The sequence below is a fragment of the Pyrgilauda ruficollis genome, unplaced genomic scaffold (genome assembly GCF_017590135.1).
Source record: "Pyrgilauda ruficollis isolate IOZ18807 unplaced genomic scaffold, ASM1759013v1 scaffold12, whole genome shotgun sequence".
In the NCBI taxonomy this organism is placed as follows: Eukaryota; Metazoa; Chordata; class Aves; order Passeriformes; family Passeridae; genus Pyrgilauda; species Pyrgilauda ruficollis.
In genome coordinates, this window is record NW_024510321.1 from 16,546,677 (window position 1) to 16,572,925 (window position 26,249).

The 26,249-nt window shown below is 36.1% G+C and overlaps 1 protein-coding gene across 1 annotated transcript in view; it reads left to right on the forward strand.

The window, feature by feature from the left end:
- The window catches only part of NEBL (nebulette), a 249,811-nt gene that overhangs the window by 127,865 nt on the left and 95,697 nt on the right, over window positions 1-26,249 (forward strand). The window lies entirely within an intron of this gene.

A 26,249-nucleotide genomic window follows, 5' to 3' on the forward strand; every position in this document is an offset into this window, starting at 1 on the left:
TTTGACCTGTTGCAGTGACAGTACCCTGGATACTTTTTATTTGCAAGATGCTGAAATTTTGCAAATGCGTTTGCTGCAGTGTGGAGCCCTTCAAAGTTATTTGTAACAGAAGTGAGGAGAACCCTGTTTCTGTGCTCAGAGTGTGTGATAGATGATTGTGTGAGGCACTTGTTTCACATGTAGGTTGCTGTTTCTCTCTGTTGGCTATGTATCTCTGCCATTGGAAAAATCTCACTTTGCATACATATTTTTCATAAGTTGAAAGAAGTAGAAGAGAGAGGGAAAGAGAGAAATCAGAATAATTAATACAAAATTTCCTAGGACCAAAGCAGAATTCAGACCTGAGTCCCTATTTGAAAAACTTGAACATGAGTCATGCATCTGTGTATATAATGTGTTATGCCAGTTTTTTATAGAATTTTGGAAATCACATGAAAGTTCATAATTTTAGAGGAAAATGATGTGCTAATCACCTTCAGTCCTACTGGATACACAGTTGAATTGGTGTGCATTCAGAAAGAGAGTGGATAGGTGGAAGACACTTGAATTTGAAATATCAACTGTAACTTTAAATGCTGCATTTGTACATCAAAATCAAAAAAGGTCCAGGTTTAATGTGTGAAGGGCCATAGCTCAAGGTCTTGTATATCTTTTACTGCTGAGATCAAGTATTTGGCTATTTTACAGACTGGAGTCTTCTCCCTCCTTCCCTTCGTCTGTCTCAAACTCCACCAAGAAAACTGAAGCTCTCATTCTCCTGATGCCCAGCATAAGAAAAGAAATCTAGACAGTCACAACTAGTTTGACCTCACAGCAAAGTTCCTTTTTGCCAACTCAACTCTATCCAAATCATGAATGGGTTGTAGAATGATTTATTCTCTGGAGGCAAGAGGTGTAACTTCCAGGAGAAATCTGAGTTAGTCATCTCTTGACCTGTTTTGCCGGTGAAGTGTTCTCATGAGCCTCTGATGTCCTGCCTTCCTTTTTAACCTGGGACTGTCCTCTGCCAGCTCAGTGATTGGTGGCATTCTGAGACTCTCTGGTAACATCTCATGGGCGTGGAGTGCATTTCTTGGGATGGCATTAATCTCATATTAGCTTGTTATTTTGGTTACAAAAGTGCCAGGAAATGTAGAGTCACAAGTACATTCTCATATTGGTGTACTGGAACAATTAATCTGTGTACTTGTTCCAAAGACGTTTAGTTATCAGGGTGCAGGAGGCCAAACGCCTTTGTTGATCTGCGTGGCCAGCTCCAAATGCCTTGCCAGTGGATTGTTAAATAAAGGGAAATCCTTTAACTTGTGCATAAGCCTGAAAGTGAGGGGATGCCCTGCTACTCTTTTTGGTTTTATTTTGTCTCGTGTTCTTCACTGCAACACTGGATCTACATTGCTTCCTCTTCTGTGTTCATTTTACCAGCCATTTTTAGGGCCATGTTAGGGTTCTGCTTCAGCAGACTAGTAGCAGTCTAAGCCTGTGTGCATGTGCTTGGTGCTCTAGGTGGGAACTGTGGCAATTTTCCTAAAAGACTCTAGAATATTTTTAATGTTTTTAGATTTTTCAGGAGCATTTTTGCACTGATACATAAGAACTGTTGCATTTATATGCTGTTAGAGCAGTATCAAACCAGATGATAGAACACATGGCTTATTTATTCAAATGCACTTATGCAACCCTCACTTGTCTAGAAGCAGACATATTCTTCACTGCCAAACAAAGTTTGCTTGTGTTTGAATTATTGCTCCAAATGACCTTGGCAATTTGCAGTTCCCTGTAGCTAATAGCTTTCTGAATGAAAACAGTGGACCCTGAACACTGGAGGTGAATAAATTAATGCTTTGCTGTGTATTAAGAGGCATTTTCAAGTATCCTTTTTATTGTTTGATAACAACACTATTGACTAAATTGCTAATGTACTAAAAGCTATTTAGTCTTTCTTATCAACAGTTAACCTTGATAACCCTTGTCCCCATAGGCAGTCAGCATTTTTTAAATTCTAATTTGTTTAGTGTGCTCCCTGAGTGAGTAGCTAATTTTAAAAAATTTTGCCCTTTTCCCTTTTGTTTAATGACAGTTCTTTCAAAAGAAGCCTGTCACATGGCTAGCAATAATGTGTATCTTTTGCCTTATTTCATTTTCCTTTTTTGTTGTGCATGTCCTTGGTTACATTTGGTTTTATATCTAGAAGTGGAAAATCATTGCTTATTGAAATGGTGGTCTATAAAGACTCCAAAAGACTTTTGTCTTTCAAACTAAATTTCTTTTTGGTATCCTGAGTCTGGTTCTTGTACAGGCTTTTGCTAATATCTCTGCTTTGTCTGTGCTTTCCTACACAGATACTTTCCACACTTCCTCCTCATACATCTTTGGCTTTGACAAGTTGGTTAGAAATACTCTTAAATAAGAATAAAGGAAATCAAGGCATTTTAAACACTCTTAAAATTAATTTTTTATTTTTTTTATTAATATTTAGATTTTATCCTTTCCTGGACTTTCTGGCTCAATCCAGTATATCCTAATTCAGTATATTTTGCTGTAATTCTCTTATGGAAATTATGATAATAGTGATGATGAGAATTCCCAACTCCACTTTGTGGGAACCTGCTTGACAGCATTAAAAAGTAGCCTTAATAAAAATAAATTAATTCTGTTGATAAAAGTGTTAAAAGTCAATGTGGTGACAAGCTGTGCTGTCTTGAAAAAACAAATAAAAACCCCTAAATCATAATATAATTTTCTCAAGGCTTTTTTAGAGCAAAAGAACATGGAAAAAATTCACTTTGCAGAACTGAGAGGAGATGTCTGCAAGTAAACTTTACTTTGAAAATGTGTTTCAAGAATAGAAACATTGATAGTGTGAAATCTCTCTGAGTAATGAAACAAATCTGAGGTGGGTTTTAAAAAAGCAGTGCTGTTGTCCATTTCTGTCTATTTTAGACCCTCACATCAACATCTGCACACAGAAATATCTGTTATTAAGCTGTTCAGGTCATTAAACTGGGTGTAAGGCTGTGCAGAAAGAATGCATGAACAAAGTATCATTCATCAGTATTCTGCAGTAACTATCTGCCAGCTTCCTTCTGGCACTTTTTCTGTTTCCTTCTTAAAGGAAATGAGATAATTTAAGGTAGGCTTGTCCTTGATGAAAGAGGTGTAAACTAACTTACATTTTCAAAAGTGTTATTGTTTAAGAGCTTGCCAGAATAGCTTTTTTGCTGCTCAATTTTTAATGGCTAATACTAAAAAAATTGAAAACTAAGAAATATTCTAAAGAATTAAATAAATGTTTATTAAGAAACTTTTTGGATAATTGAAAGCTATATAACTGTTTGGAAGGAGATTTTAATTGCCACCTTCAGCCTCTCTGAGGACAATTTATAAATTTATAAATTATTAAACCAGTCCCTTCGTCAATATGGGAGACTTGATATAAATTTTTACTCTGATAGAGGAGAAGAATTAACTGGCAATGTAAAAATTGGCAGTTATTATGGCTATGATCTGATTGAAGTACGTATGTTTGAGCAGACCATGACTCCAAGCAGTAATGTGTTTATTTGGACTATTAAAAGACCCTATTTGCTAACCTTAAAGCAATTAACTTAAATGTAGCACAACTGTAACCACATTGCAATGAAATGCAACGTGACACAAAACAGAATCAGAATAATGAATATCAGAAGTGATAGTCATGAAGGACCTGATAAAGGGGATAAGCAAAGAATGACACGATTTTGTGGCAAGTTATTCAAGGTAGGGCAAGAATAGAATGTGAGTAACAAAAAAAAAAAAAAAAAAAGTGAAAATGTAATTGTAATTTCAGATAAATATGTATGTATAAATTATACCTATAAAATATTGGCCTTTGCATTGACCTTTACCTCTCATCTCTGAAGACAAAATCTCAGTGCTTGGTAACAGAGTAACAAATTTTATATGTTAGGAATATGTTAGGAATAAATAGGGAAACAATGGAAAATGAAAGAAAAGAAACCTTGCTTATGCATCTGTGGCAGTCCCTTTTCCACGCAGACTTTGAATAATGTTTTTGGTTCTGGCACATTCAAAAGAAAAAAAAAGTTCTGGAAAATCACCAAGGATTATTAAATTCAATTGGAGGAATGAATGAGTTCAGGTATAGGAGTCTTCAGCCTAGACAAAAGGGGTTTAAGAATTCAGAAAGGTGTTGTAGAAAGCTCTACACAATCATCCTAGGGAGTATAGTCAGGGAGTGATTGCTTTCTCTGTCTTCTCATGCAACAACTAGGAAGTAACAGGTGAAGCTCATCAGAAGGCAGACAAACCAAGCAGAAAGAGGTGCTTCCTTGTGGAAAGTATTCAATGACATATTTTTGTGCTAGAAGTCTTATATGAGTGTGAAAAATCTAGATTAGTTCAAGAATAAGGCAAGCCCTGAGAAAAAAAACTGTGCTGTGGAATGAGAAAAACCCACAGCAGGTTGAGGAAATACACCAGACTGAAAACAACTGGAGTCAAGCAATGTGTATGTAGGGGAAGTATCACATATATCTACCCTGTCCGTACTGCTTCCAGGTAGTGCTTGTGGCCAATCTTGGATAAAGAACACTAGGGCAGATGGACCTTTGGTCTACCAGTAATTCTGTCTTAAAGTCTGTCTTTATATAGAAGCAGTGATGAAACATTTATATAACATATTTTAATAAAAATATAAATTAAAACATTTATATAGTAGATGGAAAGAAATTGATGCTGAGTATAAGTTACTAGCCAAATACAAAGGATACAAAAAGGTGAAAAAGTCCATTATAAATGGCTGACAGAATTAAAAATAATAAAGCCTTTAAAATAAAGGATCATTTTAAAATGTAGTTTTTAGCTATAAACAAGATAACTTCTGCCAACATTCTTATTTCAAGTCAATCAAATGTGGTTTCTAATCTAATCCTTTCCAATTTTTTGAAGTGTTTTTACAACATGTGAATTTGTATTTGAAATAAGTTAGCTGTTACTTCACATTTGGGACTTAGGCTTTCTAAAGTTACAGCAACATACAAAAAGTTACAGTATTTTTGGAATGAAGCAGAAAGATGTGTCCATCCCACTTCTGTGAGATATCTGAAGCTGGACCATAATACTGTTTAAGGAAGGTTTGTGGTCGGTGAGGCAGATGGCAGATTTCAAGGTGTAGCTGTTATCAAAGGAGAATCTGAAATGGGGATGCTTTTAGTAGTTTTCCCAGTGGTTAGGTCTTGGTTCAAGACTTGAACTAATTTTGTAGGTGCTCGAGTGGACAAGATGTTTGCTGGGAAATTAATTACAGATACAAAGTTAAACAATCCCAGAGGTAAAAGGAAACTTGGTGATCCTTCAACAAATACCCTTATGGAGTGATTTCAGATTATGGGTTAAATGGTCAAAGTCCAAAAGTACTTATTTTTAATAGTCAGATGTAAAAGAATCAGTTTGTGAACCTGAAAGTCAAATGATACTTATCACAGGATGAGAGCTGGATTTGAAAGACAGGGAAATGCAGGAGTCATTCCAGTTGTTTCTGTCACTGCAGCACTGGGGCAGATGAGGTAATATCCTTGGAGGTTCTGTGAGGACACCACTGGGTAGAAGGAGTGAGATACTCTCAGCAGAGGTTGTACAGAGTCAGGGCTGATACCAGAGTATGGTGTCCTCGTGGCAAGGTGGATTTGAAACAGATGAGTAGAGTTCAAGGGAGGACAACAGAAATGATCCTGGGGATTGTAAAATAATGTTAAGCTGTTGGAGCGACAGCTATTCATTCATCTGTGAGAAAGAAATGGTTTTAGTACTGCATAGGGATATTTGCACAAGGGAAAGATATCAATAAAGCTGGGACTTGACAACAGTCCTGACAGAGATATGACAAGGTCTCCTGACTGTGGATTTAAATAAACTGTGTGCAGTTGATATTTTTATTTAGAGGAGACATGGCCTGGATCAATGCTGTTAGCTGCTATAGAGAACACTTAAAATGTCCTGCTCCTTTTAGCATCAGGCTAATTGGATGTGGGACCTAGAGGTGTTCTTTCCCACAAATATTTGAAAGGACTTGAGACCTTTTCACCTTTTTGCTGTGTGGCTGTATCTTATTCTGTGCCAAACTTCTTACCATCCTGAGTCTGAAATTTTTTAATGCACTTGGAATTCAATGAAGGGCTTTGGAGTACAAAATGTCATCTTGTGCTATGCAGAGAGATACAAGGAAGCTGCAGAAAAAGTGAACATCTGTATGAGAAAGAGAGGCTTACAAGTGCTTAAGGCTAGAATACCATCATCAAGGCTGAATACAATCATCATGGTATTCAGTCTCATTTCTATAGTGATTTTGTTGGGTTTTCTTGACATCTTTCAAAGTTTTTATGTGTGTCTTCTCTGTGTGTGCTCATGGTGGCTTGCATATAGGAAGTCAAACTTACTCCTCTCTCCTTATTATCACTCTTTTTAACTCCAGTTCACGACTCACTACCGTGTAGCCACTTGCTCCCTGCAGCCCTCACCAGAGGGATGGGAAGGAAAATCAGAATCAGGAAAAAAGTAAAACTTAAGGGTTGAGATAAGAACAGTTTAGTACTTAAAACAGAGTAAATAATAAAAGTAAACCAAACAAAGATAATAATAGTAGCAGCAGTAGCAACAACAAAACAGTAGCAACACAACAACAGCAATAATAATAAAAAGGAAATTAACAAAAAGAGAGAAATAAATGCTAAGAAAAATAAGTGATGCCCAATATAATTGCTTACCACATGCTGACTGATACCCTGGTAACCAGCAATCACTCTCTCCCAGCCAATTTCTCTCAGTGTATACACTGAACATGTAGAATATCTCTTTGGCCAGTCTGGGTCAGCTGTTCCAGGTTCATCCCCTCCCAGGATTTTGTCTCCTTCTTGCTGCCAGGGCATGAGACACTGAAAAATCCTTGACTTAGGGTGACACTGCTTAGCAAGAACCAAAACATCCCTATTTTAGCAACATTATTCTCACACTGAATCCAAAACACAGCACTGTACCAGCTACTAAGAGTACCAGTTGAAACCAGGATATGATCCTTATGTAAACAGGAAGGATTGTAATTGTTTTCTTAGAGCATCTTGCCTTCAAACTGTCCAACTTCCTCTTGCCTTTGCCTGTGCTTTGCTTCATAGGTTTGTAATCTCTGCTGAGATCAGGATCAGTGAGAACTGGAGAAATGTATGCTCTTTATAAGGTCTTCCTACATCCACTGCTGTTGGGTCTTTCAGCACATAAAGAACTGCCAGTGTAGAAGTTAAGTGACATACAAAGGGCTTGCACAGGAGAGCAGTGTCTGTGATGTGCAAGTTCTGTTTCTTTGGACATTCTCAAATAACCCAAGTAGAAATGGGGCAACTGCAGAATTTGATTAAAAAAGTTAAACTACTGTTCAGAATAATCACTGTATCCAGCCTTACTGTCATAGGTAAATCTATATTTTTGCCCTTAGTTTCCCTTTTGACTTTGTGATTGACTTGTAACATGTTCAGACATTGTGTTCTGACCAATGAGTAGCTGGAATTTGATTGTTTTATAATACAAATCAGAAAATTCTCATTTTTTATTAAGAAGCATTCATGAAATGAATGCATTTGATTATAATATGCTGCTTATAATTTATATTCTGCTATAAGGAATGCTAAACATTGCAGCACTACTTTGAGAACATATAAATACCTGAAATTCATTATTGTTTCTTTAGGTCCTGCCTTATTATGGGCATGACTCCATAGGTAAATGAATATTGCCTTGCTGTTCATCTTCTATAAGATAAATAATAGACAAAGCAAAGAAACTGTAAATAAACAGATTTAAATAATCTTGATATTTCTATGATATATTGTTACATAGTTGTTTTATTATTTTATCTTTCTTACATAAACAAAGCAGGCAGATTACTGTGAAATAAGTCTTTCTTTACCCATTCACTGTTACCTCTACTTGTTAAGACACTTTTTAGTATTTCAGCATTTAAGTTAGAAAAGCTATCAATTTACCTCAACAAACAAATAGGAAACCTAATCATATGATGCTTGAATGTGAGTTGGATATAACTACTTCAGTAGAGAAGATAGTAAAATGGTACACAGGATGGGTATCAGTTGCTCATGCAGACCAGAAGAGTTCCACAATCCTTGCAGGTATGAATCTACAGATGTCATTGTCTGTCTATTAGTATTAATATTCCTCTGTAGAAGCAACAGTTTCAGTTCTGATGGATACATTTAAAAAGCTCAACAAAGTAGAGAAGGTTTGGAGAAATGGTCAAGGATTGATCTAAGGCAATATTTTAGTCCTTAGGCTAATCCCTTTTGTTGTTGTTGTTGTTGAATAAAATATTGAAAGATCTTGTGAAGAGAGAGGATGTATGTTTGGAGAAAGATAGTGTGTGTGTTGAAGAAAGCAAAACTAAGATCTACTCTCTGGAAGAGGAACTTAAGTTTGAATTAAAGGCAGTGTTTTCAAGAGCAAAGATAATTAGCCATGGTTAACCATGAGGATTGTCAGAAAATGTTCATATTTGTATGAACTCATAAGGCTAAGTAATGGTTATATTTCTATCAGCAAAATTTCATATTTTACAACAATTTGTGGATTCATGGTAAAAAAACGGGTCAACGTGTTACAGAGCAGGTAGATTCAAGGCAGTCTTACCTACACTTTCCAGGAATTAAGGGTGGCAAAGAACAAAATTTATAGGAGTGGAAGACTTGCTGTTCGTCAGGGTTGATTATGTATACAGGATTGATGGCTGACCATGAGGATGCATTTCAGGCTGTGGTGTGACATTTGTCTTGGTCTGATCTAACTGTGTTTCTGTTTAAAGAGATGCTACTGCTGTAGCCAGTGATGACAGTGCCAGTGCCAGGGATGTTCCTACCCCTCTGTGCAGGAAGTTAACACCTGTGAGTTGAGTGGGAAGACTGTGAGAGGACAGGATTCTCTTTTAAGCAACAGTGAAGTTCTGAATTGATTTAAGAGAATTGTGACTCTTGACTCATATGTTTAATGTCTATGAGGGGGTAGAAAGTTAATGGAGATGGGTAGAGAAAGAATTTCTTAGAGTGCTGAAATGTATTTAAAATCCAATCCCCCCACAAAATGTTTAGGTGTTCTATTTAAATTAGGTTTTACTTCAGTTTAAACTAATACAATTTCTGTGTATTTGGAGGCAATTTCACGAAAGGTGAGGTTGATGAAGGTGATCTAGTCGCTTTCTGTAAGATGCTGCCCAAGAGGCATATCGGAGAGTTTAGTGCTCCTCTACCCTTTATGTTCATCCTCAATAACTCTGTCTTAAAAATTTGTTTTAAGCTAGTGCCTTGCTTATTTTGGTTCAAGGTGTGCCAAAGGTTTGATGCATCACTGTGCACAGAATTAATGCTGAAAGAAAGAAATGTGTCTTTTCATGTAGGGTATTCGTCAAATTCTCCTGAAATATGGTCTGGTCCTTTTCTCATTGGTCTGTATATAGGCTGAAAGTGCTTCCTGCTTGTAAGGGCTGTGAATCCATAAGAATTTTCTAGTGGCCTTCCTTCTGCCTTTTCTTGTAGACAAAAATCTGCCTCCAGTATGAAACTGGAGTTTTCCAGTACACCAAGAGAACTTTGAAGTAAGAGACTTTCAGTTTTGGACATTCCTGCAACATGAAAAGGCTTTATGGCATCCAAGGCCCTGCTTTGTAGGGGAGATGATCTGCACATCAGTGAAACTGCTTCTCATGGCTGCAGGGCATGTAGAGCTATACAGGTGTCTGAGGATGGAAATCTTTGGGCAATGGAGACTGAGATATGGGAGAGCAGAGGTAGGGCACTCAGGAGAAAATTCTCTATAGCAAAGTCATCAAGGATTTCAAAGGGCTTTAAAGGTGTAAGTACATTTTCAAAGCAATTCCAGGTTTGTTATGTCCAGAAAAAGAAAAAGGAAAATATTTGTGGACTGCTTAATGACTAAAAGTTGCTAGAAAAGTTAAGAAGGATGTTAAAATGTTACCTTGTGTCACATCAGTCACATGCCTTTATTTACTTGTATTGGAATGGACATGGATTCTGCATTCTGCTTGTGGAAACCACTTCCGTTTTTCTATCTCAGTTTTTAAAACTGGAGTATAAGGAAAAGGTAAAATTTAGGAAAAAGTATCCCTCTTTTTTCCCCCCAGTCATGAATGATGAAAATAAAGGAGATATAAGACAAGAGACATAGAGGCCAAATGTTTTTCCATATTTTAATTGGTAAAAGTGAAAATGTAAAAAGAAGTTTGCCAAAGACCATATTAATGTAGTTCCTTTTTGCACTTGGTTTTGGTGCCAGTTATAATAAAAAATGAGAAAAAATGTAGTGCTTAATTGGTCAGTTCAAAGCCAATATAGGAGATAATACTGAAACTGTATTAAACTTCTTAAATGAAAGTTATACTGCAATTTAAGTGCCTTTTGCTACAGAGAAAAATTGTCCTATTATAGTCTGGTTTTATATAGATAATGGATGCAATTCATTTGAAGAGGCTTTGTAATTTTGTTTTGGTATATGAAATAGCATTTCATATATGCCTTTTGGCATTTTTCATGCAAATTACTTTTTCATCAAATGCAGTATTTGTAGTACTAACTCTGATTTTCAAAAGATTAGCATTCAAAATAAATTGATGCATAAGTATTGAATTTGTGCAATTAAAATGTGCTCCAAGCAGAGAGAGGAAGTGGTTTAAAAGTCTGCTGAGATGCTTATTGTGTTTATGGCTGTTGCAATGACAATAGATGCCAGTGTTGACCCTCTGTTACTAATTTAATTGCTCACAGGGATATAAATTTTCCCTTTGAAAGCAATAACGGCAATGTTTTTGAATCAGTGGTGAACATTGAGACATCCATTGCATTTTGTCCATAATGTAAAACATTCTCTCATAAAGATAATTAAAAATTGGTCAAATTCCACATGGTAGTGACTGGGGTAATTTGTTTCTTGTGAGCTGGGATCAGAAATGGACACTGGACTTTTATTTTCTGCACAGTCAGAGGATGACTATGAAGTCCCTGCTGGTTGGCACTCAGACTGTTTTGTGCATAGCTGTTGCAAAATGCAAGTCATTATTTTGTGACTCATGTATAACCTGTTAGTTATTTAAATAAGTAGAATATGAGTCTCATGTGAGGTTTAAATAAGGTCTGTTTCTTCTGCATGGGGCAATCTCTGGGTTGTTCAAAATAATAAAGACAATTTCTAGTGAATACCACTTAGCGACATGTATTTTTTCCTTCAAATTAAATAGGTAGTTTGTATTTATCATCTCCTATTATGTAGAGTTTTGATCACAGTATTAAGCATTGCTCCTGTGAGGAAATTCATAAGGGTGCATGATTTTGCCTGTGCTAAGAGGTTGTTAGTACTTTGAATAAAGGCAGATCCTGACCTGCACTGAGCTCATTTCAGGACTGTAGCTGTAAGAGACTGCTTTAAAAAACCCTTGAAAGTATGAAAACAAAAATCTAATGATTCTTATGAGAAAATTATATTTTGTCACTTTCTAAAGACAGAGTTAATTAGTTACATGTCTTAAGTTACTCTAAAGATGCTTGGGCTGTACTCTTGCTCCATATGTGTTGATACGATTACAATTCAGTGGTAATTAAAGGTAATTTGATCTCTGCTGATGCATACACTTCTATATAAAAATATATATGTAGACTGCTCTACTGACAGTGATGGAAATCCTTAGGGATGTGAAAACTTGTTATACAGAATTCCAAGCAGAATTAGAGCCGTAAGTTCAGTTTCCTCTTTATGAAATTTTTTTTGCAAAGTAAATACTGGAAAATGAATGGAAATAGATTGAGATTGCTGGAAAATATGAGGACCATGCCACAAGAAGTAAATTTCTCTTGTTCTTCCCCGAAGGAAAACCTCTGTAGTAATTGAAATAGACAGAATGAATATAAATTCCTCAGCCTTAGTATTCTGTCTAGCAATGCTGTGGCCTGTGTCACTGTCAGGTCAAAATTTATTAAATGATAACAAAATAAAGAAAGATTAAGGCTTTTTAATTTCAGATGTAATTACAGAAAAATGTATTTATGTATTTGTGCTATATACTGTGATGTAGGAATTACTGAATGAAATTTATGAGTTTTCATAGGCTAAAAGTAAATTTCACAGTGGTCTCTTGGCTGAAAACTCATTATTTTGGGGCTGCTTTCTTTTTTATTTTAACTGCAACTCTGAATATTCTGTCTTCATAATTTATTTCAGGATAAGTAGACATTTTTTTTTTTTGGCCTGATTAGCCTCAGAAAGGTGGATCTGGCACAGCCCTGTCTGTAGTTGCTTATGTTGTGGATGGGATATAGGAAAGGCTGGGGTAGAGCCAAAGGTGTGGGGATGATGTAGAGACCTTTGGAGAACCAATGTCACAGCTGGCAGGGATTGTACATCTGAACAACAAAAAACAGTGGGAAATCAAATCTTGCCTTTTCTAGGGCTGGTGAAAAAAATCAGTTAACTCCTAAGTTACTGATACGAACTTTCAGTCATAACTCGACTTTCACACAGCTTAGTCTGGGCCATGAGGCTTTTGGTGCTGTTTCTTCAGTTTTAAGGAGTCATAGTATTTGTCTCTCCATTTAGGTACATTGACAGAAGATTGAGAAAATGTAGTGATACAGTTTACATTTCCTGATGAAGTTTTAGTACTTAATCAAACAGCCCCCACGTGAGTATTTCTTCAGTTTTATTAGTGGATGTTTGCAATGTCTATCGTGTCTGTTACCTGAGCCTAGATTTAAGCAGTTCCTATTGCTCTTGTAGAGTTTTTCAAAACTTTAACAGCACAGTGCAGGAAAAGCAATTACTTTGAGTTGCATCTATACCAATTCAAACATGAAGCCCTCAAAATACAATTTTAATTTGCTTTTTCGATAGTGTTTATGTTGACCATGTTTTTGTAGTCTTTTGAACTACAAATGAAATGGAACATCTTTCACACTATTGACCTTTCAGTTGAGTTTGGCAGCCTGCAGTGACTTAGTCAGTGTCATTTTGGCATCAGTTGGCATTTCTGTGGAAAATGTCATTACCAATGGCTCTGTTCCCTTAGAGAGATGCCTAGAGGGCAATGTAAGCTTGCATTATAACTTAAAGAAATTACAGTGATCAATACAGAGTTCTGGCATCAGTGTGCAGTAGTGAATATTGTTCATGGTCCAGATTTGTTTTTCTTGGAGAAAGCTTAAAGCAGGTTCCATTATGAGGGGGAAGGACTCAGTAGCTTTTTGGGCAGTGTGTGCTACTTATGGATAGCTAGTTCTGTGGGATACTAATAAACTGCACCTCCTGCTTGTGCGTGTTCCAGAACTGCTGATATGATTGTTTCTGAAATTAAACAGTACTTTTGAGACCTGCAGTTTACAGATGTTAATTTTAAATTTTAACTTTTGTGACATTTATCTGTTTGAGTTGGGAGAATGAGTTTTATATATACTTCATGGGGGAAAAAAATGTAGTGTAAAATTAGGAAGGAAGGAATTGGAATTGGTTTCATATGCCCCTGCTTGTATGGAAAAATGCTTAAAAAAATGTCAGCAGAGACATGAGATTTATTTTGATGTTGGTATGTCAGGAGTATCCTTTTTTTGCCTTGTTTTTTTTTGAAGGACACCACTGAAATGCTGAAAAGGTAGTCTGCCCACAGTCAGATTTGTTCCACTGGGATTTTTCGATTTGTTGTTTTTTTTTTTTTCTCTTTTCATAGACTTTGCAAAAATGTAGCAATGTAAAAGGATAGTAAGTGGGAAAAAATTGTTTCAAATTCATAGCAGAGTAAGGACAAAAAAGGGATCTCAAAATGGTAGATAACGGAAGACAGAGGTGGATTTCATGCTCTGGGATATTCTGAATAGAGCTGTAACTGAATTTAATATAATGCTGGTAAGAAAAGATACAATTGGGGAGGAGGATGTGCAGTCCCATGTTCAAAGACTCAGATATTTTTGGTTGTCCCATGGACTTTTCTGTGTTCTTAGGCAACTCATAATCTTCATAGATAAGGGAAGAATCCTGTGTGAAACAGAAGCTGCCATTCACATCTACGAGGAGTTGGCATCCTATGACAACGAAAACTATAAAAATGTAAATTAATTATTATACTTTCATGTTTATTCTTAGAAGAATCCAAATTGTGCAAAACAATTACAGAGCTGAGAATAGAAAAGTGGTGGAGTTCAGGATCTGATAAACATTGACATCAGCTTGTATTTAGAATATAAGTTATTTGGGGAAAGGAAGTTTTGGCAGCTCTTAGAACCCAGCACAGTGGAGACCTAATCACAAATCAGGACCACTCATCTATGCTCCAGTAAAATCTGGAAGCACTGTTTACAATTCAACCAGATATATGATATCAGTTAAGAATGTAAACATCATTAGAGAAACAGGAATGCCAAAGTAGGAAGATTAACCATATCCACAGACGCTGTGGTGGTCTGGTGACATTCTTGATTCATAACTTCTACCCTTGAATTTTTTTAATGGACAGAAAGAAAAAAGAGAGTAGTTAATGGAAGATTCAGAGAGGAAGTACAGAAGGAGAGCTGGAGCAAGAAATGAAGGAGTTCTTGGGTTAGAATTAGATTAAACTTACTCTAGTCTATTTCTGTTCTAGTGCTGCATTTGTGCATTGTAATAGGATGTATCCAGGAAGCACCAAATGTGTCCAGAAATACAATATTATTTTCTTGATTTAAATTGAGAACAAACATGTTGTTGACGAGGGAAGGTACCTTTTGGGGTTCTTTCTGTTTATAAGTACAGTGTGATAAATGAAATACCCCTAGATCTCAGTGTCAGTCTTTCTTGTTTTACCCAGTGGTAAAAGGGTTTACTTTTCTCTATAAGATTGCATGTGATTTACTAAAAGATCTTGAATGAAGTCGCAGTACTTGCCAAGATTTCATTCCCATTGGAAACAACAGTCATCCTAAGTAACATGTATTACTGTTGGTTATACTGGTCTGGATAGGAATGGGCTTGAGTCATCATGTCTGTAACTCAGTGAGAACTGAAGACAAATACTAACTTTATTTGTTTGTTTGAATGCATGTAAAGTAATAAAATTTGTTTAGTGTATTTTTCAGAGCAATGATGGGCAAGTTCACTTCTAAATCAACAACACTAGAACCTTGAATATTGTGCACAGTTTTGGGCACCACAATATGAGAAAGACATGAAGCTATTAGAGAGTGTTCAAAGGAGGGCCATGGGGATGGTGAAGGGCATTGAGGTGAAGCTGTGTGAGGAGTGGCTGAGGTCACTTGGTTTGTTCAGCCTAGAGAAGAGGAGACCTCACAGCAATCTACAACTTCCTCACGAGGGGAAGAGGAGGGTCAGGCACTGATCTCTTCTCTGTGGTGACCAGTGACAGAGCCCAAGGGAATGGCCTGAGGTTGTGTCAGGGGAGGTTTAGGTTGGATATTAGAAAAGATTCTTCCCCCAGGGAGTGGTTGGGTGCTGAAACAGCTCCCCAGGGAAATGGTCACAGCACCCAGCCCGGCAGAGTTCAAGAAGTGTTTGGACAATGTTGTCAGGCACATGATGTGACTCTTGGGGCTGGTCCTGTGTAGGACCAGGAGTATTTTGGTGATCCTTTTGGGTCCTTTCCAACTCAGAATATTCTCTGAGTCTGTGAATAAAGATGAAAGCAGTATATCTCTTCACTAGTGGTGGCTGTGTACCATTTCCATGTCAAAAGTAACTGGTAGATTGTAATTTCTCATCTTCAGTCTAGTTTTTCTGCAGTTACCTGATTCCATTGTTGGTAACTCTCCCTTCTTTCTTTGTATAGAGAGTTTCTCCAGCAATTTCAGTAACTTTTTACTTGCCAGGGAGCTCGAAGATGAACTCGGAAGCACCGGTTTTGCTGATGAAGCTGTCTGTTGCATTGTTTACCAAATATTTTCTATTCTAAATTTTTGCTTTTGTCAGACTGTTGTGTAGAACTTAAAATGTCAGTTGTCATCCTGGAACAGCTCTTTCAAAGTCAAGGAAAGCATATATATTACTTCGCTTATGTTTTAATGAATTACCTATTTTTTTGGAATAGCTTAAATATTTTTTCAGCTGCATTTGCTATTGTTGTTAAAAACATAAGAAATGAAGTAAGAGAGGAGGAGGATTTATATGATGAATGACTGGTTTTCTGTTGATCTGTGGCTAATTTGCTTTAGGAGTATAGCATGGCTATAATTTGCTATCTAACAGGTAATCAGATTTTGTGCTGGATGTTGGACTTCTGCATATTGGAGAAGCTGAAATATCTGGAACAGGAATAGGGAATTTCTCCCTTCTGTACCATCAATGCTTCAACAGTCTACTGCCTGCAGGTGATTCTTGTGTAAAGAAGACAGAAAACAAACTGTGGGAAACTGTAGAGGATTGAAGAAATGTAAAAAAGAAGAGCACTGAAGTTAGGACTAGTTATTTTTCAGTGAAAATGGAGGAAAGGACAACCTGGACAAGGAGATTGGGACGATCAGTTTGTAAAGAACAATTTGTGTTTTGGGAAAGGTATAACATAGCTGTTAATTTTGGCAGGGGGCTATTTTGAGCCTGGTAAGACTGGCAGACTGAGATGTGTGGCAAAGGATGTGAAAGTCTGTTCTTAGTTACTCAGCTCATGTGGCAGAGATCTGTGTGATGGGTTTAAATGCTGTAACCTGGGTGGAGGCCATGTGAGTATCAGTACAGGAATTCCTGCTTTCTTAGCTTTTGGGAAAATAAACTAGAAAATTACATACAAAATAGTAGAGAAAATGTTAATGTGAATACACTGACAGATGACATACATTTGTAAAGTTAGGTAGGAAATGCCAAATTTCAGTTTGTCTTGGCATCCTTAGTAAAGACCATATGTGTGGTGATATAGTTCTAAATCACATTCAAATGTTTTTATGTATAATATTTTAATATTTTTAATAAGCTAGCTACTGTATTTGCTGTATTGTCAGTGTCCTGCTCTTGTCTTTCTACCCCATCATTGTGTATCCAGGACTGATTTTCAGTTGTAAATCTGAAACATAAAGTTCATTCCAGCTTCCAAAAAAATTGTGGCTCATCTTGGTCCATCAAAAGTATCTGCCATGAGCTTCCTGCTTGGGCCCATAATTGTTCCTCCTTACCAGAAGACTGCTTTTTCTTAATTCTTATTATTGATTTTGACATTTCATATGAACTGATGTGAAAGTTTACCTAGACCTTCTCAAATTCTACACAATGTGTAAATTTTCTGGAGAAGTGTATTTTCTTTTTACACTGCTTTTGTGAAAGGGCTTTTATTTGGTTCTGAAAGTAGAGCTCTTATCTGAAGAGTGACAAACTGTGATCTCCAGATCAAACACATCTGTTTTTTATGTACTTGCAATCATTTGCAGATTTAATTTGAAAATGAATGTTCACTGCTTCATATCTTTCTTAGTAGTGTTGGCTCTTATGACGCAGAAAAGTATGAGTTTTGATGCAGAAAAGTGTGAGTTTAATTGAGCTTCACAGAGTATGTTTTTTGTAAAGCAACCTGCTCTGGTCATGGCCATATACATTCATTGTAGGAGAAGTTGTCTTACTGTGTGCCAGCATCTGCTTGGTAGGGCCAATCTGAAAAAGGCCATTGACCAGAAAATAGTAGAATTAAATTACCCTATTTGGCTTTGCCCTGGAGAATATTTGGTATATGAAGAAATTGTAAACTCTCACATGCCCAGAGGGAATGTGCTGCAGCTGAGTTTTAAGGTGACTTGCACATGTGGCACCTATGGAAGGAGGACAGCAGCAGGAGAGGAATGAGGATAATGCAGGAACCGACACGAGGTTAGACTGTGGGAGCACTGGAACAGTATTTTGCAGTTTTCACTGTGGTTGTCTTCATCTTGGTAGTTTTGTGAGAGCTGACCATTCTTCCCCTTCACCCTCTTCATCTCTTTGCCATAGAAGCCCCACACTGGTGCAGGCAGTGCTGCTGATGTCCCTGCTGTGGTGTGTCAGGCCAGCTCTGATTTGCAGTGCCATGGGATGCACTGTGTTTTCCATGTGGGTGGTCTCGGAATGGCTGTGTGGAGCTGCAGTAATGCCCAAGAACGGGCTGGTACAGCACAGCCATCAGCTCTGGTCAGAGTCAGCAGAGTGGGGCAGGGAAGTGTGAACCTTGAGGTTCCTTTGTTCTGGCCAGGAGGAGCAGTTTAGTGTATCCGGAGGTTGGAGGCAGGATGGGAGGGCAGAGCAAGCGGAACAGTCACTCTGACATCTTGAACTGCTTTCATACCACGTCCTGTGCAAAGCACACACTGTGGCAGCAGTCCCTCAGCAAATGAAATCTGGCTGTAGGATTTAAGTAAAAAACATTTTTAACTGCACCATACAAATACAAGAGCATGTCATTGAAAGTATCCAACAGTGCCTTATTTTCACAAATGTGTTCAGCTTTAGATTTTGGAAGAAGAATGAATGTTCTGTGCTGCCAGCTTTTTCTTCTGTTTGTTTCTTCCATAAATTTGAAATGATAGTGGGGACTTTGTGCAGCCAAGCACCACTGGTGAATAGATGTTGGAAAAAAGAATGAGAAGCCACAGTGGTATGGAGGAAATCATGTGGCTACAGCTATCTGTAGGAAAAATAAACATCCTTTTTCCCACTTCCCCACAAAAATGTTTTTGTATCTGGAAAAAATATGGAGTTAAGGCAGATAGAGTACTGAAAGGAATTAATGTCTATACACAAAATACATTGCTTTATGTGAACACATCATTTGACAAGCTGTTTCACCTGAGAGGAAAAGTCTGTCATTGCATTTGAATTTGGGAATGAAAAAAAAGTCAGTGGAAAGAAATATAACAATATGGTAAAAAATTAAATTTAAGTTAAATTTCCCTGATATTGTGTCTAAAATTACTGACAAAAATGTGTATGGCTGAGCTGAGGACTGCCCCTGTTTATGAAATATTTTGTTTTCTAGGCTTTTGTATCTGTGCATTCTTTGTTTTAATTTTTTTTTTTTTTTTTTGCCATTCTCTATCGTTATTGTTTTAAAATGTGTTTATTTTGTGTTTTTCCAATTGAGTTGAGGAGTAGAGATGCAAAGAGACTTTTTCAAAATCACAAGCTGAGGCATGGAAGGCATGAGATTTAAGCTTACCATTTGGAAGACTTATTAGAAAATAAGGATGTGCTTTAAGGATGTGCTTTAAAAATGTGCATTGTTGTAGCTGTTGCCAGCTTAAAATTCAGCAATAACAAGAGTTTGTCTCTCCAAGTGGAGCATTTTTTCCAATAGCATAGGGTTTCAAATTAATTTTTAATGAAAGACTAAGCAGAAATCATTAATATTCACTCAGAACAAAAGATCTTTGCTAATGTCAATTCTCACTCCATTTTTCTCTTGATTCCAAACACAGTCCATCATTCTGAACAGATTTGCACTGGACTGCCTAGCAAAATTCAGGACAAAGTCTCTGTGGCTGATATGTTTTGAACAAAACCGTCCTATTTATTTAAAAGTACAAAATACTTTGGTTTCTATTTATTAAATGAAAGATCAGGACATCTAGGTGTCCTGAAATGAGGTGATGGGAAACTAAGAAACTGTGTGGAAAACCACAGGGATGTCTGATTAAAACCAGGATATACACTTTCTTAGATTTTTCCAGTGAGTGTTGTAGAAGAGATTTCTGCATCTTTATTAATCTTAAATACTGGCAGACAATATTTGGCATAATTTGACTCAAACATGATACTTTTTTTTCCTAATGAGCAAATGTGTGAAAACCTTTTGTCATATTCTGTTTAGATTTGAATCAAGACAAATAATACATATTTCAGTATATAGTAGATTATAGAGGAAAATTTTTCCATTCCAAATTACTTGTTCCCATGGATAGAGACTATAAGAATATATTTTTTCCCTGCCCGTGCATACGATCTGCAACTCAGAGTGCAATAAACTAAATTATACTGTGGATAGCACATCTTGTAAAAGGAGGACACCTGGATTTTAGTTCTAGACTGAAATTTACTTAATGATCTCTAGAATAGATCTAGATCTAAGTAGAGTATCATCTACTTAATGATACTCTATTTGTACCAAATTGATTTTAAAGTTCTGCTAACTTTAGCCTGTTTGCCAAGCTCTTCCCAGCTCCAAGCAAACCTGTTTTTAACTCTAGAATATGTATAATGATTGCATTGGTAATCAGTACATATAAGCTATTGTATCTGTGAGTGAGTTGTGTCAGGGCTTGTATGAAACATACATGTTAATAAAGAGATATGGTTTTCATGCATAAGATTATTTTGTAATGAATTATTGAAAGTAGTAAACTTCAATTCAGCATAGTCTGCAAAAGAAGTCAGGTGGTGTTAAACTGAGTAAAAAATATCTGCTACGCTGTAATTTTAGAATGTCTTTGCATTGTACAAGTAAATATTCATACTTTTGACTAAAATACAGATCTGGAAAAAGAGAAAGCAACCAGGCTGTTGTTTCTTCAAGCATAATATTAATGCAGATGCCAATTATGCTGTTCTACATTGCTTGGGCATAGTTATCCAGTGAATGCTGAGACCCTGTAATATTTTCTACTATTTTTGGATTCTGCCATTTTCCCACATGAGAATTGTGTATGGCAGGGAATTTCTCACGTATTTGCTGTTAAATGTAATTCTGGTTTGGTAGAACTGGACCCTTAGGGATTAGTTGTGTTGTCCTTATTGATGGAAAGATAATGACTATCTACACTGGAAGAAAATTGTTGTTGTTGGTTTTTTATAGAACATAGAGCATGTTTATTTTTAAACGCTCTTTTCTTTTGTGGCTAGAATACAAGGAATGACTAGTGAATAAAAGTATCATTAATCTGACTCTCTAGCAGAATGAATTATAATTTAATGGACAGAAAATCCATGAGGAATGTCCATACTCCTACATTGTTTGAAAATCATTTTACACCAGATGTAACAACTGAAGTTCACCGCTTTTCAACTGAAAGCAAAGTAGCAGACTGATAGACTTTTATGTAACAAAAGTGATTAAGTTGGACAATGCATAAGTTCACTCAATATGTGAACAAAATCTATTTGCTTGCCTAACTTGTATCTGTACATCTTTTATATTAAGCTGGGATAAAGATAATGATTTTACAGTTAAGATGCACATAGAAGCAGGCCTTCAAAGGAAAATCTAATTGAAGTTTATGAAGTTAAATCTTAATATTTTGTTTGTCTCAAGATGAAACAGAGAATGTATCATTCAGAGTCATTTTACATAAGACTTAAAATACTTAGGTGTTTTCCTTGGTTTACTTCTATATGTTTTCTTGTTTAAGGATTTTTAAAAACTTTCCATGATAAAAGAATTCTGCCCTTGAAGTGACTCTAAGCTTCTTAAAAAATTATAATAAAATAATTATAATAAATGTAATAATTATAATAAAAATATTTATTCTCTGTTTTAAGATCTGTAACAATTTCATGTCTGACAATTTATTGACATTTTTGAAAGTGACTTAACAACAATATAAAACTTTAATTCCAAAAACAGAAACTTATGTTTTAAAAAAAAAATTATCTATCAAAGTTCATGAGCATTTAGCATACACTTTTCAGATTTTAATCTCGTCATGAGACTTTAAATGTGGCTAGTCTGATACATCTTATCTCCATCTGCCTCAATATCATGATGATATTACCAAATAATGTTGAAGAAAGCTGCTGGGTCTGGCCCACCAGACATCATGGTAAAGGTCCCGATATTGAACTGAAGGGCGTTTTGCTGAAGCTGTACCCTGGTGTAGATGAGAACAGAGGGTTCATGTGCCAGAGAAGGGTCTCCTGTGGTTGTCACACACTGAGAGCTGGCTGTCTCAGTTCTGCTGCTGCTCCATGGCTGTTGGTATGTTTAATGGTGGTGAAACAATGAGATTAAACTCATTATTAGCTTTACAACCAACATGAGATTAGCATGACTTGTGCCCTGATACTAATTTTTTACCTCAGCTTGATTTTTAGCTGTAGAAATTTCTGACATCTTAAAAAATCCCTGTGGGTAGCATTAGTCAAGTACTGTGCACTACTGGATGTTAATGTCCTAGGATTTAAATATAAGCTTGCAGAAGCTGAGTCTGACATATTTTGAATGTCTACATGGAGCATATTATAGCTGCATTTTCCTCTAGCAAAGAGATGGTTTAAAATTGTTGCAAGTAAGTGAAATGTGTCGTTACTTCTGGGGCTGTAGAACAGCGTCCGTGGATGTAAGATTAGGCACTTACTGCCCCCGGGGTTTGCAGTTTTGTATTGCAGATTATCATTATTGCGTACACTTTTCTGATGAGATTGAGAAATTTCTTTAGCTGTAGAGTAAAGCTGCCAAAATACGTTTACCACAGACCTTAAGGCAAATATAATTCTTCCAGAGGCAGCCTCAGGCTTTGGAGGGTTTTGTGCTGAAAGCAGGCTTAGACTTCCCATGAGATCCTCAAAGAGATAAAAAGACTAAAAGCTCTTCAAAGCTAGGCCTTAGGCCCTGACATAATTTAATTCTCTGGCGATGGTTTTTGTATGTAAAAAAATGAATAAATATTTACAAAAATTTAAATGGAAATGTACCCAACTAGGCCTGAAAATAACTTTTTAATATCACCTGTTATTTTGCATTCAACATAAAAACATCTTCATATAACTTTAATTTAGACATCAGATGACCAGGAAAGGACATGGTATTGCCTCTCTCTCTTTCTACATGCAAAATTTCAGCAAGTTTATCTTGCTTTTTTCGTGCAGAATAGTTACTCCTGATAACTGAACAGATGCTGAAATTAATTTGCATAACAAGTAACTACACTGTTATTCTAACTCTATTCTGCACATTAACCCAATCACTCACTAATTCTAATTTAGTTTAAGGTCCTAAATTAAAGAACGGCTCTGTGTTCTGATCTCCTCCCACTTTTTCCTTTCTTATTTTTTAGGCTATATTAACACTAGATTTTATTTAACAAATAGCAAGGTGTTCTAGTGAAATCCCCCAATCTTCAACACTTTTAAGTTAAGAGTTAATTTACGCTGGAAATGACTTAACAGAAATGTCACTGAAAAAGAGCCAGGAAAAATCCTGTTGAGAAGCTCTATGGTATCAGCATTAAAACTATAGGGCTGGGAGTCAAGAAACCTTGATTGATTGCAGGCTTTCCTTCTTACTGTGGCGATGCTGCTTTGCTTCATGCTCGCTGTTCTCCACCTTGTAAAACAGAATGATGGAATCTATATCATATATCTTCAGGTGTATAGCAAGGAGCAGCACACTCCAGTAGCTATTTATTCTCTTCACAAAATTCCTGATGTTCAGAGGAGACTTGAGACAGTTTGTTCCCCAAATCAAGTCTGCTGCACCTCTCAAACCTCTGTTCATACCATGATTGTCAATTGGCCATGAATCGGCAGCATGATCAGGAGCAGGTTTTTTGGTCAGGCTTACTTATCCATGGCTGTTCTTACTTAGGCCTGACTCCAGCCTAGTCTTCAGATGCCTGAGGATAAGGAGAGAACTTGGCTTGCTCTGTGTCTGTATATTCAATCAAAAGCTTTATCCCTCTATTTATAAAATTCTTTAAATCTTAACCACAGGAAGCTGTATGAGTTAAAAGTATTTATTGCTCTTTAATGTTATTAACAGCAACAAGCGATCAAATCCAAAGATGGTATTTCGGGATAATTTGTAATGTACAAAACATTGCTATATGATTTCTTCTGCTTTTCTCCTCTCAGGAGGTGCTTACTGTGGATTTCACGTAATGCAGGCATTAGCCTTCTTTGATTTGAAGAATTGTAGTTCAGTGTGCTTTTTTCAGTGGTAACTTAGATATACTGTGTTATATAAAGAGCATCTTAGGGTTATATTTTCATTATTTTTTTATAGGAGCTATTTTTCCTGCAGTAAAATATGAGAACTGACATTATAATAGGTATTATGAATGTTCTTAAAGATTAAGAAGTGTGTTCACCTAGAAGTACCTGTGTTAACTCCCAAGTTTAGATTCCTCTGTTTTCATTAGAATTGCTTGGTTCAAGATAACCAAGTCACAGGAGTGACTAAAAAGTAGCTGAGGCAAGAAATTCCAGTTTTATGTCCACTACTGGTTTGAAGAAAACAATTCAAACTAGAAGTAAGATAATGCTCTAATATGAAAGCAAATTAAGTAACTGATAAAACATAATTGATTTGTGTAGTTTTTCTTGGGGTTTTGTTTTGTGAGTGGGGGAACAAAATTAAGCCAAATTAAAAATAAGACATTCTTCTTCTAAAGTCTTCAATATTTGCTTGGAAAGTGCTAGATCAGCTTTTATTTGATTCATACAAAATAAATTTCCCCAGGGGTAAAAAATTTTTAAGCTGAAATTTTGCAGTTAAACTATAGACCATGACTAAAGTAAAAGATGATGTTGCTTGTTTTAAAAGACTAAAGATAATAAATAATTTTAATGTGGTTCAGATATTTAATAAACCCTTTAAAATTATGATCTTAATTTCTTTGAATATAAAAATATGTTACTAAATGCAAGTTGACATTTCTAAATTAGGTACTTGCCACTTCATCAGTGATATAAGCAGAAAAGTATTTTTCAGGGAATGATAGAAGATGTTTTTATCATCTTGTCACTGTTGTCATGGAAGTTTGTGTATATCATTGTTAAACAAACTGTACATAAGGCTCTAACAATCTTATGACTTACAATTGCCAGCTATTGTATTTTTAGTGAATTTTCTTCAGCACTGTAGTCAATGCTTAGGAACTTGTAACTTGCTCTCCTCAGTTACAGCCATGAACACAATTACAGGATTAGGCTGTCCAGAGACCCCATAGTACAGGGTTCTCTGTTAAAAGGTTCTTTTCAATACTGGGTTATTAACAGTTTTATTTCCTAATCCATTGTAGCCTATTTTAAGCACTTAAAAATTAATATTCCCTCTGTTCAAGTAGACTGTTTTGACAGGGAAGAATGAGCTATCCATCAGTCATTATAAACTCTCTGTCTTGAAAACTTTGGATCTTTTCTGCATGTGGATTTTATATATTGTGTGTTTTGTTTTCGAATACGGTGCTCAATTCATAGTGCAGCTCTAGTGTATCATTGTCTTAACCTATCATGCATGGAACAGTGGGCTGAAAGAGAAGCTTGACTAGGAAATCCATATGTAAGTGCTCCGGGACACAAAGTGTGTGTAACTTGTTTTCTTGTTGAAATCTTATGATGGGCACAATTCACAAAGTAGAGAAAAAAGGTAAATTTGTTTTGGTTTTTTTTCCCCTCCAAATGAGATTTAAGAAACGGTAATTTTAAGCACAATAAAAGTGTGGTATCTTTTGCATAAGTACAGATTTATTTTGTCCTTTTGTGTCTGGAGTTACTTCAAAATATAGCTTCTGCATCAATTATTTATGACTTGAAATTACTTCTCTTTTTTAAAAAAATGAAGTTACTTAAATACATTTTTCCTCATTGAAAAGTGACTTCCATTACCTCAAAAGTATTCATTAAATTTCTTTTCTCATCCTGGCCTGTCTGGTTGCATCTTTTGGGGAGTTTTTTGAACACTCTTCTGAAATTTTAAGGCTATTATTTTCAATAACTGTCAATGAAGAATGTAGGTTTTGTGCTGGAGTAAGCTGTCTGTAGCAATTTGATGCAAATTTAACTTATCTGAGAATCACAGTAACATGAAGTATTCAAGAACTTTAAAGTTGTAAAGGTTTTTTAAAGATGTATCTTACTATGTTGGTATCGTTCTGTTCAGAGAACTACAGTATCAGGACTAGTAAAATACAAGTACAGAAATATGAAGAAGAAAAAACTCAAATACAAGTAACACTGTGGCTTTAGTTTCTAGAAAAATGCATTCATTAAGTAAGTGAGGGTTATAGGTTGAAAATTAAATTTATGGGAAATGTGTACTTTTCACTTTCTGCTCCAGGAGATTCTGTCAGTTCATGCAGTTGAATTCAGTGTAATGCCACAAGAAAAAATCCTGGCAAGCAAACATGCCCAGTCTATATGACTAAGAACTAAGAAACTGTGTATAAGATAAATGCATATTTTCTATTATTTCAGTTTACAGTTATCTGTATATGAATGTATAGTCATAGGAGGAGATATGCTTAGCTTTTTAGGATTTATTGAGGCAAAAT